We start from the raw sequence: 19,156 nt of genomic DNA on the forward strand, positions 1-19,156 counted from the left end.
TCTTTTCAAAATCTTTTTGGTTTTCATCCTAGCCCTGGTATCTAGGGTTTACAATGCATCTTTAACTTACCACATTAGCCTTTGAGTATTACATACTTCAAGTAAAATATTAGCACCTTACAGCAGTATAGTTCCATTCCCGCTCTCATCCTTTGTGCTATCGTCATCTGTTTTACTTCTAACAGTGTTATCAACCACACAATACATTGTTATTATTTTTGCTCTAAAAAGTCAATTATCCTATAAAGAAACTAAAAAATGGGTACATTTGTCTTTTATACTCACTCATGTATTTACTATTTCCCGCATTCTTCATTCTTTTGAATGGATCTGGGATTTCATTTGGTATTATTTTCCTTTGGCCTCAATAATTCGCTTCAACACATTTCTTGCAGTGCAGGTCTGCTGGTGGCAAATTCCCTCAGCTTTCATTTGTCTGAAAATGTCTTTATTTTGCCTTCAGTTTTTAAACTGCTTTGAAATAATTTAAAACTTAACAAAAAAGTTGCAAAAATAGGACAGAGAGAGACCCCAAATTCTTCATCTAACTTCCTCTAATGTCAACATCTTACACAGTGACTGAAACTGGGAAATTAACATTGATATAGTATGAAATAACCTACACTCTTAATTTGCATTTTGCCTGTTGTCCTGCTAATGTCCTTTTTCTGGTATAGGATTCACTCCATGATCCCTCATTGTATTTAGTTGTCATTTCTCCCCAGTCTTCTCTAGGCTGTAACAGTTCCCTAGTCTTCGTCTTTTGTGACCTTGACTCTTTTGAAGAACACTGGTCCCCACCCAAATCTCATGTTGAATTGTAATTCCCCAGTGTTGGAGGTGGGGCCTGGTGGGAGGTGATTGGAACATGGGGACAGATTTCCCCCCTTGGTGTTGCATAGTGATAGAGTTCTCATGACATCTGGTTGTTTAACAGTGTGTAGCACCTCCCTCCTCTCTCTCTTGCTCCTGCTCCAGCCACCTAAGACTTGTCTGCTTTCCCTTTGCCTTCTGCCACGATTGAGAGTTTCCTGAGGCCTCCCCAGAAGCCGAGCAGGTGCCAGCATCAGCTTCCTGTACAGCCTGTGGAACTGTGAGCCAATTAAACCTCCTTTCTTTATAAATTACCCAGTCTTAGGTATTTCTTTATAGCAGTGAGAGAACAGTCTAATACAACTGGCTAGTTATCTTTTTTTTTTTTTTTTTTTTTTTTTTTTAGAACGAACTTACCTTTGGATTTGTCTGATTTTTCTCATGTTAGATTCAGTTTAGACATTTTTGGCAAGAACACTATGAAAGTGATGTTGTTAGGTACATGATGTCAAGATGTCTTATCCCTGGTGATGTTAACTTTGATCACTTAAAGTAGTGTCTGCTAGATTTCTCCACTATAAAGTTACTATTTTTCCCTTTTTAATTAGTGTCTAGTAAGGAGATATTTTGAGACTCTGCAGAGAGTCTAGTTGTCTAGTAAGGAGATATTTTGAGACTCTGCAGAGAGCCTAGTTGTCTTATACTTTTTAAAAGACAGCTTTGTTGAGATATAATTGACATCGAATAAACTACAGATATTTAGAATGTGCAGTTTTATACATTTCATGTTTGTAAAAAGCCATGATATCATCGCCACAATCAAGATAATGAACATATGCATCATGCTGAAATGTTTCCTTGTGTCCCTTGGTAATCCTTCCATCCTTCCCTTCTTTTTTTTTTTTTTTTTTTGAGACAGAGCCTTGCTCTGTCGCCCAGGCTGGAGTGCGGTGGCATGATCTCGGCTCACTACAACCTCCACCTCTCAGGTTCAAGCGATTCTCCTGCCTCAGCTTCCTGAGTAGCTGAGATTACAGGTATGTGCCACCATGCCCAGCTAATTTTTATATTTTTATTAGAGACGGGTTTTCACCATGTTGGCCAGGCTGTTCTCGAACTCCTGACCTCAAGTGATCCGCCTGCCTCGGCCTCCCAAATTGTTGGCATTATAGACGTGAGCCACAGTGCCCAGCTCCTCCTTCCCTTCTTTCCTCTTTTCCTCTTCTCCTATCATCAGGCAACAGTGGATCCACTTTCTGTCAAGATAACTTTGCACTTTGTAGAATTTTATGTAAATGGAATTATATAACAGGCACTCCTTTTTGGGGGGAGGTCTGGCTTCTTTCAGTTGATTCATCCATATTTGTAGTATGTATCAATACTTCATTGCTGAGGAGTATTCTATTGAATGTTTATACCACAGTTTGCTTAGACTTTCACCTGCTGCTGGACATTTGGGTTGATTCTAGTTTTCTGGCTGTGACAAATACACTATGCACACCTGTGTGTAAGTCTTTGCGTGGACATGTTTTCATTCCTCTTGGGTGAATGCTTAAAAATGGAATTGCTAGATCATACAGTAGGTGTACATTTAATTTTAAAGAAAGTATTTATTGTTTTCCAAAGTAGTTGTGTCATTTTATAGTCCCATCCACAATGTATGAACATTCCAGTTCCTCCATATCTTTGCCAGAATTTGGTAATGGTCAGTCTATTTATTTATTTACTTAAGACAGGGTCTCGCTCTGTCACCCAGGATGGAGTGCAGTGACCTGATTACAGCTCACTGCAGCCTCCGTCTCCCAGGCTAAAGCGATCTTCCCAAGTAGGTGGAACTACAGGCACAGGCCACCACACCTGGCTAATTTTTGTATGTTTTTTAAGGACAGGGTTTCACCATGTTGCCCAGGCTGGTCTTGAACTCCTGAGCTCAACTGATCTATCTGTCTTGGCCTGCAAAAGTGCTGGGATTACAGGCATGAGCCATTGCTCCTGGCTGTCACCGTGTGGGGCAGTGGTCAGTCTTTTTAATTTTAGCCATTCTAATAGGTATGTAGTGGCCTGTCGTCAGTTGTATTTTGCACTTCCTAAAGACTAATGATGTGGAGCTTTCTTTTCATGTGCTTGTTTGCCATCCAGATATATTTTTTGATGAAATGTCTGTACACATTTTGCCTATTTTTTTAAATTGGATTGTTTATTTTTATTATTGAGCTTTGAGAGTTTTTATATATTTTGAATACAGGTGTTTATGAGATATACCAATTGTAAATATTTTCTTCCAGTCTGTGCCTTGTCTTTTTAATTTTTTAATTTTTAATATTTGTGTCTACATAGTAGGTACATATACTTATGGGGTACGTGAGATGTCTTCTTATTCCCTTCTTATCTTTTGAAGAGCAAGTTTTCAATTTCGACAAAGTCCAATTTATCAGTTTTTTCTTTTATAGATCATGCTTTTTGTGTCTTAAATAGGAATTTGTATCTAATCCAAGCTCAAAAGATGTTCTCCTATGTTTTTGTCTAAAAGTTCTACAGTTTTAGCTTTCAAATTTAGTCTGTGATTCATTTTGAGTTAATTTTTGTCTGTGGTGTAAGGTATGGACTGAAGTTCACTTTTTTGCATATGAATATCCAGTTGTTCCAGAAACATTTGATCAAAACACGAATCTTTCTCTTCCAAATTGCCTTTTCAGCAGTGTCAAAAACAGTTATCCAAATATGTGTAGGTATATTTCTGAATTCTCTATTCTATGTCATTGATCTATTTGTCTCTCTTTCTGCCAAAACCTCACTGTTTTGATATAGCTTTATAATAAGCCTTGAAATCAGGTAATGTAAGCTCTCCAACTTTGTTCATCTTTTTCAAAGTTGTTTTGGCTATTGTAGTCCTTTGATCAGCCATATGAAATATAGAGTCAGCTTTTCATTGTCTATAAAAAAGCCCACTGGGATTTTGAATGGAATTGTGTTGAATCTATGTATCACTTTGAGTAGAATCAACATCTTAACAATGAGTCTTCTGACCCATGGACATGGTGTATCTTTCCTTTTTTTTTTTTTTTTTTTTTGAGACCGAGTCTCACTGTCTCCCAGGCTATAGTGCAGTGGCGCAATCTTGGCTCACTGCCACCTCCACCTCCCAGGTTCCATCGATTCTCCCACCTCAGCCTCTGGAGTAGCTGGGACTACAGGCGCCCGCCACCATGCCCGGCTAATTTTTTGTATTTTTAGTAGAGATGAGGTTTCACCATGTTGGTCAGGATGGTCTCGATCTCCTGACCTCATGATCCGCCTGCCTCAGCCTCCCAAAGTGCTGGGATTACAGGCGTAAGCCACCACGTCCGACCTCTACTTAACTTTTTGAACATATGGAATACATTATTATCTCTCTCTTAATGTCACTGTCTCCTAATTCTAACTCTGTCCATTCTGAGTTGGTTTTGATTTTTCTCTTCATTGTGTCCCATATCACGATGTTTTTTTCATGTCTGGTAGTTTTTCGCTGGGTAACAGATATAGTGAATCTTACCTTATTTGGATGTTGGATATTTCCGTATTCCTGCACATATTCTTGAACTTTGTTGTAGGATCCAGTTAAGTTACTTGGAAATAGATTTCAGGTCTATTTCAAGATTTTCAAGATTCGTTAGGCAGGACTGGAGTGGTACTCAGTCTAAGGCTTACTGTTCCTCACTATTCAAGCAAGAATCTTATGTGTGCTCTACCCAGTGCTCCACGAATCATGATGTTTTCTAGTCTGGCTGGTGAGAAAGACACTACTCCTGGCTCTGTGCGGACACCAGGCACTGCTACCTCTGCTTTTTTGGGGGTGTTTTTCAGGTAGTTTGGCCTTGGATAGTTTCCTCACGTGCATGCTGATCTGTACCCAGCAAAACATTTAAGGGAGACACTCCAGAGTTCTCTGTACAAAAGTGTCCTCCCCAATACTCTGTCCTGAGAAGTCTGGCTATCTCAGTCTTCCCTGACTCACAGTTCCATTTTCTCAACTCAGGGCATCCACTGGGCTTCATCAAGGTCCTACTGCCCCTACACTCTGCACTGCAGCCTGGAATCTTTCTTAAGGTGGTAATCTGGGGCAATCCTAGGGTTCACATCATTCAGTTCCTGTCTCTCAGGAATCACTGTCCTTTGTTGCCTCCTATCCAGGTCTTCAAAACTGTTGTTTAACATATTTTGTCTACTTTTTGGTTGCTTGAGCGATGTGGGGCAAGAGTCAAGCAAGTTTCTGTTATTACAGTGTGGCTGAAAGTGGAAGTTCTCTAAAAGAATGAATACATAACAATAACAATAGCAACATTTGCTGAGTGTTTTTATCTAGATTACTGTTTTGGAAAGTTTGGGCTGCTATAATTGAATATCATAAACTGGGTGACTTAAATAACAAACATTTCTTTCTCACAGTTTCGGAGGCTGGAAATCCAACATCAGCATACCAGCATGGTTGGGTTCTGGTGAGGGCCCTCTTCCTGGTTTATAGCTGGTCACCTTCTCATTGTATGCCTACCTGGTAGAGAGAAAGAGGACTAGCTGCCTTCCTCCTCTTATAAGGAGACTAGTCCCATCGTGTGGGGTCCACCTCCATGCTCTAATTACCCTCCAAAGAGCCTATCTCTTAAAACCATCCCCTGGGGGGTTAGGGTTTCAATATGTGAATTCAGAGGTGGGGAGGGAACACAAGCATATAGTCCGTAACAATTACCTAATTTAAAATTCTTTAGCAACCCTTGCAGGATTCTTCTATTATTCATAGGAGAGGAAACTGAGGTACAGAGTGGTTAAGTCATTTGGCCAGGGTAACACAGTTTGGAAGACTGGCTGCAGTGCCAATACTTTTCCCTTCTGTGTAATAATGTGGGAGGATATTTGAATAGATGTGTGTATAAGGTACAGAAATGTTCCAGAGAAAAGGAGTAAAACTTTGCTGGTGATGGGGAGCAGGGATGGACAGGGCTGAGGGCAAATGGAATAGAGGGAGAGAGAAAGCTTCCTGGTAGAGGTGACACCGGACCTGATTTTGTATAATGAGTTTACCTGGCAGACCAGCCACGGAAGAGCATTCTACCTAGAAACAATAGCTTGTGCAAAGGTACGAAGTCATGAAATAGTATTGCATTTTGGAATGATGAGCAGTTTGGAGTCACTAAAGTTTAAGAGAAAAGGATTTAGGGCAGGAACGGTGGCTCATACCTTGTATTAGTTCATTTTCATGCTGCTGATAAAGACATACCTGGGACTGGGTAATTTATGAAGAAAAAGAGATTTAATGGACTCACAGTTCCACATGGCTGGGGAGGCCTCACAATCATGGCAGAAGGCAAAAGGCACGTCTTACATAGTGACAGGCAAGAGAGAATATGAGAACAAAGTGAAAAGGGAAACCCCTTATAAAACAGTCAGATCTTGTGAGACTTATTCACTACCAAGAGAACAGCATGGGAGAAACCGCCCCCATGATTCAATTATCTCCCACTGGGGCCCTCCCACAACACATGGGAATTATGGGAGCTATAATTCAAGATAAGATTTGGGTGGGGACACAGCCAAACCATATCATGCCTGTAATCCCAGCACTCTGGGAGGCTGAGGCGGGCAGATTGCTTGAGTCCAGGAGTTCGAGACCAGCCTGGGCAACATGACGAAACCCTGTCTCTACTAAAAGTATGAACGATTTACGGGTATGGTGGTGTGTGTCTGTAGTCCCACCTACTCGGGAGGCTGAGGTGGGAGAATCACCTGAGCCCAGGAGGTCAAGGCTACAGTGGGCCAAGATTATGCCACTGCATTCTAGTCTGGGCAAACAGTGAGACCTTGTCTCAAAAAAATAATAAAAATAAATGAAAAAGATCTGGCCCTAGATGAGGTGTGAGAAGGAGACGGTGGATCACAGAGGGTCTTGAATGCCAGGGTAAAGCACTTATCAAGGGGAAGCCATGCAGGGGTTTTAAGTGGAGAGGCGGGAGGTATATTATCAGGTTTTAGTATTAGAAAGGCAGTCTGTTGGAGAGGATAGCGTAGATTGGGAGGGAAGAGAAATGAGACCTGTTAGAAAGGCTGTTCTATTCATCTAGGCAGAAGAGATGCTGAAGGTTGTATGGAGACACTCAGGCAGGAATCTTAGGCAGAGAAGGATCAGAGGTGAGGAATATTTGGAAGTTGGCATCAATGGGATTTGTAGACTGATAGAACTGAGGGTGAGGAAGAAGGCAGACTTGGTGCTTTCAGGAGTCTGCTGAGTCACTAATTGCCAAGATGGGAAACCCAAGAGGAGGAGGGGGTTAGTGGAGAAGAAGGAAAGTTAATTCCTTGGAGATGGCAAGTGTTTGTTGCTCAAGTATTGATGCCTGATTTTAGCTGTTCAGGGAGACTCTTTCCTCAGCAGTAAAATAGGGAGGCTGAGTTAGGTGACTGCTCTGGTTTTCCTGCCTTAGTGTTCTAAGCCCTGAAGTTTCAAAGCCCATTTGATTGATGCTGAAAGTCCTCAGGACTGGATAGTTCTCTAATATGAAGGAGGATTTCTTTGTCCACATAATGGAATCCATTTAAAAACTGCTGGTTTAGGGCCTAGTACATACAGAATAAGACTCTAAAAACCCCACAGTAGTCGTTTGCTGGAGCTCCCTGACACCGTCATCTGTTCCTTACAGGATCTTGGTTCCCTCTCCTCGACTCAGTCCCATTTCTTCATCTCTTGAATGTGAAAGCAATTCTAGCCTTAGAGCAAGTGAGCATCCAGTGAGTCTGTGATGATGAAATGCAATGAATACAGGGTCTCCTGCTTCTGAAGCAAAGCATCACATTTTATCACGTGATGATGAAATGCTTTATTAGCTGCAAACCTGATTTTCTAAGAATGTGGCAATTAGCCAGGTGTGGTGGCGGGCGCCTGTAGTCCCAGCTACTCGGGAGGCTGAGGCAGGAGAATGGCGTGAACCCGGGAGGCAGAGCTTGCAGTGAGCCGAGATCGCACCACCGCACTCCAGCCTGGGCGACAGAGTGAGACTCCATCTCAAAAAAATAAAATAAAAAAAAGAATGTGGCATTGTTATTTTAGTAGCTCCTTTGTTTTAATACAATGCATTGAAAGTAAAAATTCAAATAATATAGACATGTGTAAAGTAAAAAGTGGAAAAAAGTCCCCACTCTTCAGAAATTGCTTTTGTTTAGTGTGTATCCTTTCAAACCTTTTCCTGTGTATAAACAAATATAGCTATAACACACAGAACTGTTTTTTCTTTAAAAATGCTTTTTTTCTAGGCTGGGCGTGGTGGCTCATGCCTGTAATCCCAGCACTTTGGGAGGCTGAGGTGGGCGGATCATGAGGTCAAGAGATTGAGACAATCCTGGCTAACATGGTGAAACACCATCTCTACTAAAAATACAAAAAAAAAAAAAAAAAAAAATTAGCTGGGCGTGGTGGCGGGCACCTGTAGTCCCAGCTACTCGGGAGGCTGAGGCAGGAGAATGGCGTGAACCTGGGAGGCGGAGCTTGCAGTGAGCTGAGATTGCGCCACAGCACTCCAGCCTGGGCAACAGAGCGAGACTCCATCTCAAAAAAAATAAAATAAAATAAAATAGAGAAATAAATAAAATGCTTTTTTTTTTCTTTAAAAACATGGGATTATACTATCCATTCTTTTCTTTAACCTTCATTTTCTCCCATTGAATGTGCACAGGACATCTTGCCATGCCAGTGCTGCATAGATACATTATGACTTTAAAAATCATCACCCTATTGGCTGGGCGCGGTGGCTCATGCCTGTAATCCCAGCACTTTGGAAGGCCAAGACAGGCAGATCACGAGATCAGGAGTTCGAGACCAGCCTAGCCAACATGGTGGAACCTCTTCTCTACTAAAAATACAAAAATTAGCCGGGGGTGGTGGCAGGCGTCCATAATCCCAGCTACCCGGGAGGCTGAGGCAGGAGAATCGCTTGAAACAGGAAGGCAGAGGTTGCGGTGAGCCGAGATCACACCTCTGCACTCCAGTCTGGGCAAACAAGAGCAAAACTCCGTCTCAAAAAAAAAAAAAAAAAAAAAAAAAAAAAAGCCTCATCTGTTGTTGACGAACATTTAGATATTCTCATGTTTTTTGGTTCAACAAACGATGCTGAAGGGAATATCCTCACATAGGTATCTTTATACACCTGTGCCAGCATCTCCTTTGGATAGATATCTCAAAGTGGAATTGACATACTAAAGAATATAATGCATTGACATTTTTGACAGGTGAAAGCCAAACACAGGGTTTTCTTAGAGGTAGTGCACTTAATCCTGAGAGTAAAACAATGTCCTGACAGTGCCTTGGAAGTGAGGTCTCAGAGGTGTGTGCGTGCAGGGGCTTTGCTTTGTGATTCCTGGCAGCAACAGGAAGAAATGTGAGTTTCTGTAAAACAATTGAAAACCTGACACTTTGTAGGTTATTTCTTACATTAATTAGGATTAAGTTTATTTCATTAAAGAAAGAGGAATACCCACATTACCCTGCTCTTCATTTGCAAAACTGGTACTCAAATGTGATCAGCAGGTGGCACCAGGCGGAAGCGAGTGGGATTCTCAGTGAAAATTTTTGTGAAGAGTCGACGCGGATGCAGGCTTTCTTTCCAATTTTAGCAGATGGCCAATAAAAAAATTCCTTAGAGTTTATTTTGCATATGGTCTTCCATCTGGGTATTTGAGAAAAGTACAGTTTTGTTATCAAAACAGTATTTATTATGGTGAAAGAGTTTGTATTTCTCAGCAGAAGAATTTTTCACTGAATATAGCCAAAAACCTGTTCAATAATGTTTTGCAGTTTCTTGGAGGGAAGCAGCAAGCATGAGATTCTTCCATTTTCCTCTCCGGTTACCACCCCAAGTTAGTGTTTATTGATTCAGCTCCTCAAGGCTGAATGAAGTGCATTATTTGCAAAAACCCCCAGAGAACAATGTCCTCCACTGGGTTTAGGAACCAGCAAAATGTGGCATTATAAGTAGGTCAGAGTCAAGGCAGAAAGAAAACTTGCAGTGTGAAGTGTATATTCTTTGTCCTGATTCCACATGTATCAAATAACCTTCCGGTAAATCGATTACTCGCATCATTTTTCTTCCTGTAGACAATGTGCTGATTTGACTGACTTTGGGTAACCCAATGGCTTATCAAGAAGATGCAGTTTAAACTCCTGCACACGCCTTACAGAGCCCTTGCCAACCTCGGCAGCTACACTTGTCCGCATTTCTGAACTCTTACTCCTGGGTCCTTCCATAGTCAACCTTTTATTAGATATTCAATGGCATCAAGACCTCACTTACCTCTGACTGCCTTTCTTTTTGCCTGGAGCACCCGTCTTCTTTCTTTTCACCCCTCTCCCACTTCCAAGCTGCTGCTTTTTACCTGACAATTTTGTTAGTTTTTCAGATTCCTGCTTAGCTTTAACTTTCTCTATAAAGCCTGCTCTGCCCCCGACGTCTGGAGCAAGTTCTCAACAGCACCTTGTTGTTTTTCTTTTCATGGTACTTATGCTAGTTACACTGTCTAGTGACTACCTGTTTAATTACCTTTCCCTCCTACTGTAAGTTCCACAAGGGCAGTGACCAGATGGGTCTCATTCATCATTACCTCTCCAGCGCCTGTCACAGTGCCTGGCACACAGTAGGAACTCAAATATGTCTGCCAAATTGAGTTGCAAATTAATATGCATATGCTGTGGTTTACTTTTTTTTTTTTTTTTTGTCTCTTGTGAGTTTAGTCACCAAAGGTTAGCCTCTTTGAGGCCAGGGGTATCTGCAGGACCCAGCCTGTCACTTCACAAGAGGGTGGACCAGGCTTGGAGCATGAAAAACTTACCAAAGTGATGCCGTCCAGTGGGAACGCCGGGTGGTCACCAGCCAGCCTTTCTCTGGTGATGACCCAACCTTCAGCCACACACATTGCCCTCACACATCTGCAGCAAGCCTGGGGAGTGACATGGAGAATGCAGTGTCTCCTGCTTCTGAAGCACGGCATCCCTGGAGGCCGATGCAGTGGCCCTGGGTTCTGGTGTATAACTAGTAAAAGAGTAAAGACAGAAGTGAGGGGACTCCAGCTGTCAGAAGAAGGCAGATGATTCAAAGTGGTTGGCAGGGACTCTGTAGGAGCCATGGTTTCACCTCCCCATCTGCTTCCAGTGTTGTTTCCTTTGTTGCCAAAAATAGAACTTCACCTCCCGCTTGGATGTATCATGCTGCTCTTGTGCCCCTTGCTTAACAGTTCAATGTGTTAACTGGGAAAACAATATCATCTGAAACTCAGGATGCTGCTCCTCTCTGGAAAGTATATTTTCCTTTCTGGAAAACATACTTAGATCCTATTCATCAGGAAGTCCTTTTAAACAGCCCAAGTGATGACTGGCATCTGTGTTGTGCTTGCAGTTTACAAAGTGATTTTTATACACATGACCTCTTTTATCTTCACTCCATTTGGGAAGGTATCATGATCTCCAATTTACAAATGAGGAAATAAAGGATCAGAATCACAGCTACTTGCTCCCAGTTATACAACTGCTGGTGTACTCAGATATTCTTACGTGGTTTAGTGCAATCATTTCCTGAGGCCTACTAAGTGCCAAGTGCTATGGATACAAAATACGTTAGAAATCCCCTTGCCCTCAGGATTTCTGGTAGAGGAGGGTGATCTTTCATTCATTCAGTTCATTCGGTGCCTGTGTTTATATGCATTTATAGGCTCTACATCCCATCATCTTTCCACTATATCATGTTCTTATTCATCATCTTATAGATGAGGAAGCTGAGATTCAGAGGGTTGAGTAACTTGTCCACAGTCCCATGGACTATAGGTTCATGTAGCCGGGACTAAGACCCACATCTTCTGACTCTGTCACAATTTCCTTTACTATGAACAAATATTTACTAAGTGCCCTCTATATGTCCAGCCCTGGCAGACTGGGGAGACAGACAAAACATATAGTCTCAGCTTCCAATGAAGCGTCCTGCTTAGCAGAGGAGACGGATGGTCCAAGCTGGGATGTAGTTAAACACAGGCACTATGGAAACCAGCATAACATGGAGTGGGGAAGGTGGGAAGGTGGAGAAGTCAGGAAAAGTTCCTATGAAGTCATTTCAAGTGAAATGGAACACTGAACTGGAGTCAGGAGACCTAGGTTCAAGTCTTTTTATTTTATTTAATTTTTATTGTTTTGAGACAGTCTTGCTGTGTCTCCCAGGCTGGGGTGCAGTGGTGTGATCTTGGCGCACTGCAACCTCTGCCTCCCGGGTTCAAGCAATTCTTCTGCCTCAGCCTCCTGAGTAGCTGAGATTACAGGCCTGTGACACCATGCCCAGCCAATTTTTGTATTTTTAGTAGAGACAGGGTTTTGCCATATTGGCCAGGCTGGTCTCGAACTCCTGGCCTTAAGTGATCTGCCTGCCTCTGCCTCCCAAAGTACTGGGATTACAGGCCTGAGCTACGTGCCTGGCCATAGGTTCAAGTCATGACTCCACCTCTTCACTGACTATGAGACCCTGGCCAAGTCATCTAGCCTTCCCCCACCTGCCAAGGCTTCTTCGGTGCCTCTTCTGCGAAAGGAGGAGATTGTAGATTTTCGCTACGATCCCTTTCTTCTAATTGTTTGTGATTCTGTGGGTTTGGCTTTCCTGGACTTTCATAAAACTTTTCACTGGAGTTAAAATTCTGCACAAATTTCTGCTGCTAAGGTTTCAGTTGGAGCTCAAAGGGCTTTATGTAATCCATCACCTTCTTGGTAATGCTAGGGTCAGTGTAGTCTGGGGCTCAGCATCACAGCCAGTAATGAAGGCTGCAGTACAGCTGCCTCTGTGGGGCTGGCTGTGGCAACCCCCAGGCAATGGCAATTCCTTTACCTCAGCTTCACCCCCCAGGTGAGGAACTGAAGCTGTATCTGCACATTCCTTGCCCAGTATCCCTGTGGTGTGATTGACTGAGACTAGCAGATATTGGCTAAGCCAAGGCATCCTTCCTGTTGGCTCCTTCTGAAGGCCATTCAGAAAGATTCATATCTATCAAGGTTCTCACACCTCTTGACTGTTGCCCTTACCCCCATTTCTTCTGCTGGGAGACCCTTCCTGCTCTTTTCCACTGCACAAACCTTTGCTACGTATTCTTGTTCAGAGCTGATGTCTCCAAATCTGTGAAGGCCCTTTCTGATACTTCCTCCCCTACTCCACCTGCTATACCCCTGCTGCCTTGACTGTGGGACAGTTGACCACTCTGTCCTCTGATCCCAATCCTGTACTCTCTCAATTATAGGACCCTAAAATACGCTATTTGCAGTGTTCCAGGCTGAGAGACAGTGAGGCAAGGGTTTGGGGTCAGAAATCCTTTCAATCCTAGGTTGAAATCCTTTCTTCATTACTTCCTAAGTGTATCCCTTGATAAGTTAATTACTCTGAGCCTCAGTTTCCTCATCTGTAGCATCAGAGGTTTGCTAGGAGAATCACACTGTATCCCCTCACTAAGTGAACATTTACTTATCTGCTCTCCCTGTTAAACAGGGTCCCTTGAGGAACTAGAATCTGGTCAGATTTATTTCTGCTCCCTAATGCCCAACAAAAGGGGACCTTCAGGTGTATGTGTGAAATGAATGAATATTAAAAAAGGATTTGCAGTTTCAAATGGAAATCAAAGATGGAGCTAAGAATTGTCAGACAAAGCATTCTGGGTCTTTCTGGCTTTTTGAAAATGTGGAAATGAATGTATTTTAATTTTTAATAAAAATATGATCTTGAGATGAATTATCTCATTATGTGATGATAGATCACTTAGGAGAAGAAACGAGCTAAGGCTTCTTTTTGACTGAAATTGTATCCCTGTTTGGCTTAACTTGGTGTGTCTGTGTGTGTGAGTGTATTTCTTCCCGCTGCCAGAGACAGTCCTGTGCAATAACACTTCTAATGCTAGGAGCTTATTGTTTAATTTTCTAAACTTCAATTTGCCCCCAAATACTTTTAATGTCTTAAATCACAACTATTACAACCTTGCTACCTTGCTGTACTGATTTATTATGTGGAATTTTGAGATGAATATGATCATTAGAGGGCCACGGCTTTAATGTACTTTTTTCTCTCTCTCTCTCTCTAATGACAAGCTTTTAGAAAGAAAAAGTAGGAGAAGTAAACATTTTTCTGGGAGAGACTATTTTAAAGGTCAAGAAAACCTTGCTTCCCCAAAGGAAGTTAAAGGTCATCTTTCACCCCTCAATTTTTGTCCTTTCATTTCATTTTGCAGAAGTTCTTAGTGATGTTGCTTGAGTCACTTGACTAGAGATGTCTAATTTTCTATGAGAAAATAGTAGAGCCAATCTTGACTTCAAGTGCCATGCCCAAGCTTATGTAGTCCTCTCTGGGTACTTAGCAGGTACTAACAACCATTAGGTGACAGATCTTGCTTTGAATCATATTTTTATGACACTGAAAGCCATATTTTTAACTATCCTGTAAACTGCAACTCTGATTTTGAGGACATTTTGGCAGATTTCAGTTCTACAGAGAATTATCTTGGAAATAACCTATTAAATATAAACAGATGTGATATGGAATATTCAAATACCCATGGAAAGCTGTCCCTCCATTGGATACATTTGTGAATACAGCTAACAATACTATATGTGAATGCTTGTTTTTGTAGCAGCATAACTAAAGGTTAGATGTCCATCCACGTGCAGAGCGTGGCAAATTTCCTGTAAAAGCCAGATAGTAACTCTTTTCAGCTTTGTGGGTCATAGAGTCTCTGTCATAATTACTCAGCTCCGCTGTTGGAGTGTGAAAGCAGACATAGATCATCCATACATAAATGAGAAAACTTTCTTTACAAAACAGGCACTGGTATACTTGAACCATGCTCCAAAGTTTGCCAGCCCCTGAGATAGAGGGCTAAAATCATCTCACTTCATTGAGGAGGCTCTAAAAGAGTGCTACAATTGCAGCAAGAAAAAATAGATGTATTTTCATTTTAAGCAATACCTGAATCTCATTTTTATAAAGGGAGAGAGCCGACATGGTTTTCATTTTCACTTAATACAACTTTCATTGCGTGTCAGTTGTATTAAATGATGATTAAGAGGAAAGGGACTTGTGTTAATTGATAAAGGTAATTTATAAGGAAGAATGTCTGAACTGTCAGATTAACTAAACATTAGAAGGCACTTCAGAGGCAGTATTAGTACATGAAATAATGTTAAGAAAAACATAGTAAAGCTCAATACTAGTACATCTATACAGGTTTAATGACCACCTAGGATACAGTTTCTCTTGGAGAAATACAAAGGCAAAGAGGAAATTGGAAAAAAAGAAATATTAGAGAATTAAATTTATTTAGTTTATGGGAAATTATATGATTATTAAAATTACTTATATATAGTAGCCATCTCTAGAGATAGCAAAGAAGAAAATAGATTAGCCTTTATGGACTGGATTTAGATTTTGAACTATCTGAAATCATGGAATGGATTAATATAACCTCTTGAAATTAGTACATCTCTATTCTATAGTTTTATGAAGCAGACACTAAAATGACTATATATGTGTGTGTATACAAAGTCATATATATTTTAAACTTTTATTTAAAGTCATATATATACACACAATATTCATTCTTCTTCTCTGGATAGTGTATAGTATTATATATGTGCATATATATGTTCTTTATGTATATCTACTTATACATAGTGTTTATATAGTAAATGTGTTTATGTACACATTATGGTACATACATATATAATATGTCTACATATGTATACTATACAGAGAATAGAGAACAATAAGTAATGTACAGATAAATATGCATCATTCATTTTATTAAATTTTCACATCAAAAAAGTTGGTGAAGTTAACAGTGAGTAGATATTAACAATTTTTAAAATTTTAATAAATTTGCATTTTTATTGTTTACTTAATAAAATTATCATTTTGTTATGTTAAAATAAATGTTTAATTGACAAATAAAAATGTATGTATATATCATGTACAATGTATTGTTTTGAAATATGCATACATTATGGAATGGCTAAATTGAGCTAATTAACATGCAGATTACCTTACATATATATCATTTTTGTTTGTGGTGAGAACACTTGATATCTACTCTCTTAGTAGCAATTTTCAAGAATACAATGCATTGTTATTAACTATACTCACCATGTTGTAAAATAGATCTCTTGAACTTATTCCTCTAATCTAACTGAAATTTTGTATCCTTTGACAAATAGCTCCCCAATGACCCCAACACCTCTAGCCCCTGGTAACCATAATTCTGTTCTCTACTTCTATGTGTTCAACTTGTTTAGATTTCACAGATAAGTGAGATCATGCAGTATTTGTCTTTCTGCGCCTGGCTTATTTCACTTAACGTCCTTCAGGTTCATCCATGTTGTTGCAAATTACAGGATTTCCTTCTTTCTTAGGGCTGAACTATATTCCATCGTGTAAACACGCCACATTTTCTTGATTCATTCACCTGCGATGGACACAGGTTGATTCCATATCTTGGCTATTGCAAATCATGCTGCAATAAGCATGGAGTGCGGATCTCTCTTCGACATACTGGTTTCATTTCCTTTGGATAAAAACCCAGTAGGATTTCTGCATCATGATGGGTAGTTCTATTTTTAATTTTTTTGTTTTCCATAATGGCTGTACTAATTTACATTCCCACCAACAGTGTGCAAAGGTTCCCTTTTCTCCACATCATCTCCAACATGGTATCTTTGATAATAGCTGTTCCAACAGGTGTGAAGTGACAGCTCATTGGGTTATTAATTTGCAGTTCTCTGATGATTAGTGGTTCTGAGCATTTTTTCATATCCCATTGGCCATTTGTATGTTTTCTTTTGACAAATATCTATTCAGATCCTTTGCCCATTCTTTAATAGGGTTGTTTGTTTTCTTACCACTGAGTTGAATATCTTATGTATTTTGGATATTAACCCTTTATCAGATGTCTGGTTTGCAAATATTTTCTCCCATTCCATAGGTTTTCTCTTTATTTGGTCGACTGTTTCCTATTCAGATTTTGACAATTATCCTAATGATGTATAGCAAAAGAAAGTCCCAGATCGTGCATCACATTTGGTCGTTGTGTCTTTTTAGTCTCCTTCAATCTGGAAGAATTTCTTAGTCTCTCTTTGTGTTTCATGACATTGGCATTTTTGATGAGCACAGGCTATTTAGTACACTGCCCCTCAATTTGGGTTTGTCTGGGGTTTCCTCATTATTAGATCCAGGATACACATTTTTGGCAGGAGTACCACAGAAGCAACATTGTGTTTTTCTCATGGGTATCATATCTGGAGGCACATGATATTCATGTGTCTTATTACTGGTAATGTCAACTTTAATCATTTGGCTAAGGTGGTGTCTGCCAGATTTTCATGGAAAAGTTGCTATTTTCCCCCTTTCTAATTAGTAGGTATCTTGTGGGAAGATACTTTAAGACTACGTAATGTCCTGTTACTTCTCAGACTTTCACCCCCAAGTCTTCACCTCTGCTAACGATTCTTGCCTGAATCAGTTATTATTGTGATGTTGCCAAATAGTGATTATCTACCTCCATCCTCCCTTCTGCATTTGTTCATTTGTTAGCTGAGTTTCTACTGCAAAGGAGAGCTTTGCCTTCTGATTTTCTGAACTATCTATGTATGTGTGCATGCCTGTTAGTGTACACTCATGGATTCTTATTTTATTCTGTGGGTTATAATATTTTACCATCATTATCTATTTTGATCCTCAAATTTATTTGAGATTTGGCCATGGAGGCCTGAATCCCCCCCTCCCCCCCTTTTTTTTTGAGACGGAGTTTCACTCTTGTTGCCCAGACTGTAGTGCAGCGGCATGATATCGCCTCACTGCAACCTCTGCCTCCTGGGTTCAAGCGATTCTCCTGCCTCAGCCTCCTACAGGCGTCAGCCACCACACCTGGCTAATTTTTTTGTATTTTTAGTAGAGACAGGGTCATTTTCTGAGCACCCTTTTACTTCTGCCACAAGAAGATGTTCCAGGCTTTTCTTATATTTTTCCTGCCCTGCCCTGGAGTCAGCCAATTCTCCAAGAAAGCCTGGTTTCTTTTCATGGGTGCCAGGTGTGCGTATTGCTACAGGGGTGTCATTCCAGTGCCCTCTCCCCTACTTTTAATCCAAATTATTTGTGATGTTGTGTTTAGTATCCTGAAATGAAATATAAGCAACCTATACATGTAGTTAAAATAAAAACAACCCCACCCTAAATGCTTGCTAAAGCAGAAAAATAAGGAAAAGTTCTTTTTTTGAGAGAGCATCTCGCTCTGCCACCCAGGCTAGAGTGCAATGGCTCGATCTTGGCTCACTGCAGCCTCCACCTCCCAGGTTCAAGCGACTCTCATGCCTCAGCCTCCCGAGTAGCTGGAATTACAGGCATGTGCCACCATGCCCGACTAATTTTTGTGTCTTTAGTAAAGATGAGGTTTCATCATGATGGCCAGGCTGGTCTTGAACCTCCTGGCCTCAATAATCTGCCCGCTGTGGCCTCCCAAAGTGCTGGGATTACAGGTGTTAGCCACCACATGTGGCCAGAAAAACTCTTTATAATGAAATACTATACAATTCAATAAGTAAATACTTTGGCACGTTATACTCTATGACATAACGAAGTGGTCAGATGCTACCACTTTAATGAATAAGTTTAGATATAAGAAAAGTGAGATAATATTTGATTAGTTATTATAGTCTCTTTAATATTTCTTCATATTTAACATTTTAAACTATTTTCCTATATAATCACTGGGTGTTGTATGAGTGACTCAAATACTGTGAGCCACAGTATCATTAGTGATATGTTTCTGAAATATCAACTGGACTAAAAAAAAATCCAGAAAAAAAGCAAAGTGTAATTTCTCTCTTTACATGATTCTTTTTTTTTTCTTTTTTTGAGATAGAGTCTTACTCTGTTACCCAGGCTGGAGAGCGCAGTGGTGCGATCTGGGATCAAGCAATTCTCCTGCTTCAGTCTCCCGAATTGTTGGGATTACAGGCACCCGCCACCACGCCCGGCTAATTTTTGTATTTCAGTAGAGACGGGGTTTCACCATGTTGGCGAGGCTGGTCTCAAATTCGTGACCTCAAGTGATCCACCCGCCTTGGCCTCCTAAAGTGCTGGGATTACAGGCATGAGCCACCGCGCTTGGCCCTTATTTACATGATTCTTATATTCTTGGAATATTATGATACTCAGTTTGAACCCTGTAAAAACACTTTATATGTAACAGGGAGTTGGAGTCTAGGCTGTCTTCATGTTATATACAGATAGATTATTCACCCGTGTTAAGGTGTGGCAGGACTGCC

General features: G+C 40.7%; 2 protein-coding genes across 6 annotated transcripts in view; one reads left to right on the forward strand and one right to left on the reverse strand.

Moving 5' to 3' along the window:
* Positions 1–17,608, reverse strand: part of MORN5 (MORN repeat containing 5) — a 187,889-nt gene extending 170,281 nt beyond the window's left edge. The window contains exon 1 of the mRNA XM_077968084.1: positions 17,605–17,608. The gene's annotated coding sequence lies outside the window, so the exon portion shown is untranslated. The remainder of the gene's footprint in view (positions 1–17,604) is intronic.
* Positions 1–19,156, forward strand: part of TTLL11 (tubulin tyrosine ligase like 11) — a 272,684-nt gene that overhangs the window by 66,126 nt on the left and 187,402 nt on the right. The window lies entirely within an intron of this gene.

This window comes from Macaca mulatta, chromosome 15 (genome assembly GCF_049350105.2).
Source record: "Macaca mulatta isolate MMU2019108-1 chromosome 15, T2T-MMU8v2.0, whole genome shotgun sequence".
NCBI lineage: Eukaryota > Metazoa > Chordata > Mammalia > Primates > Cercopithecidae > Macaca > Macaca mulatta.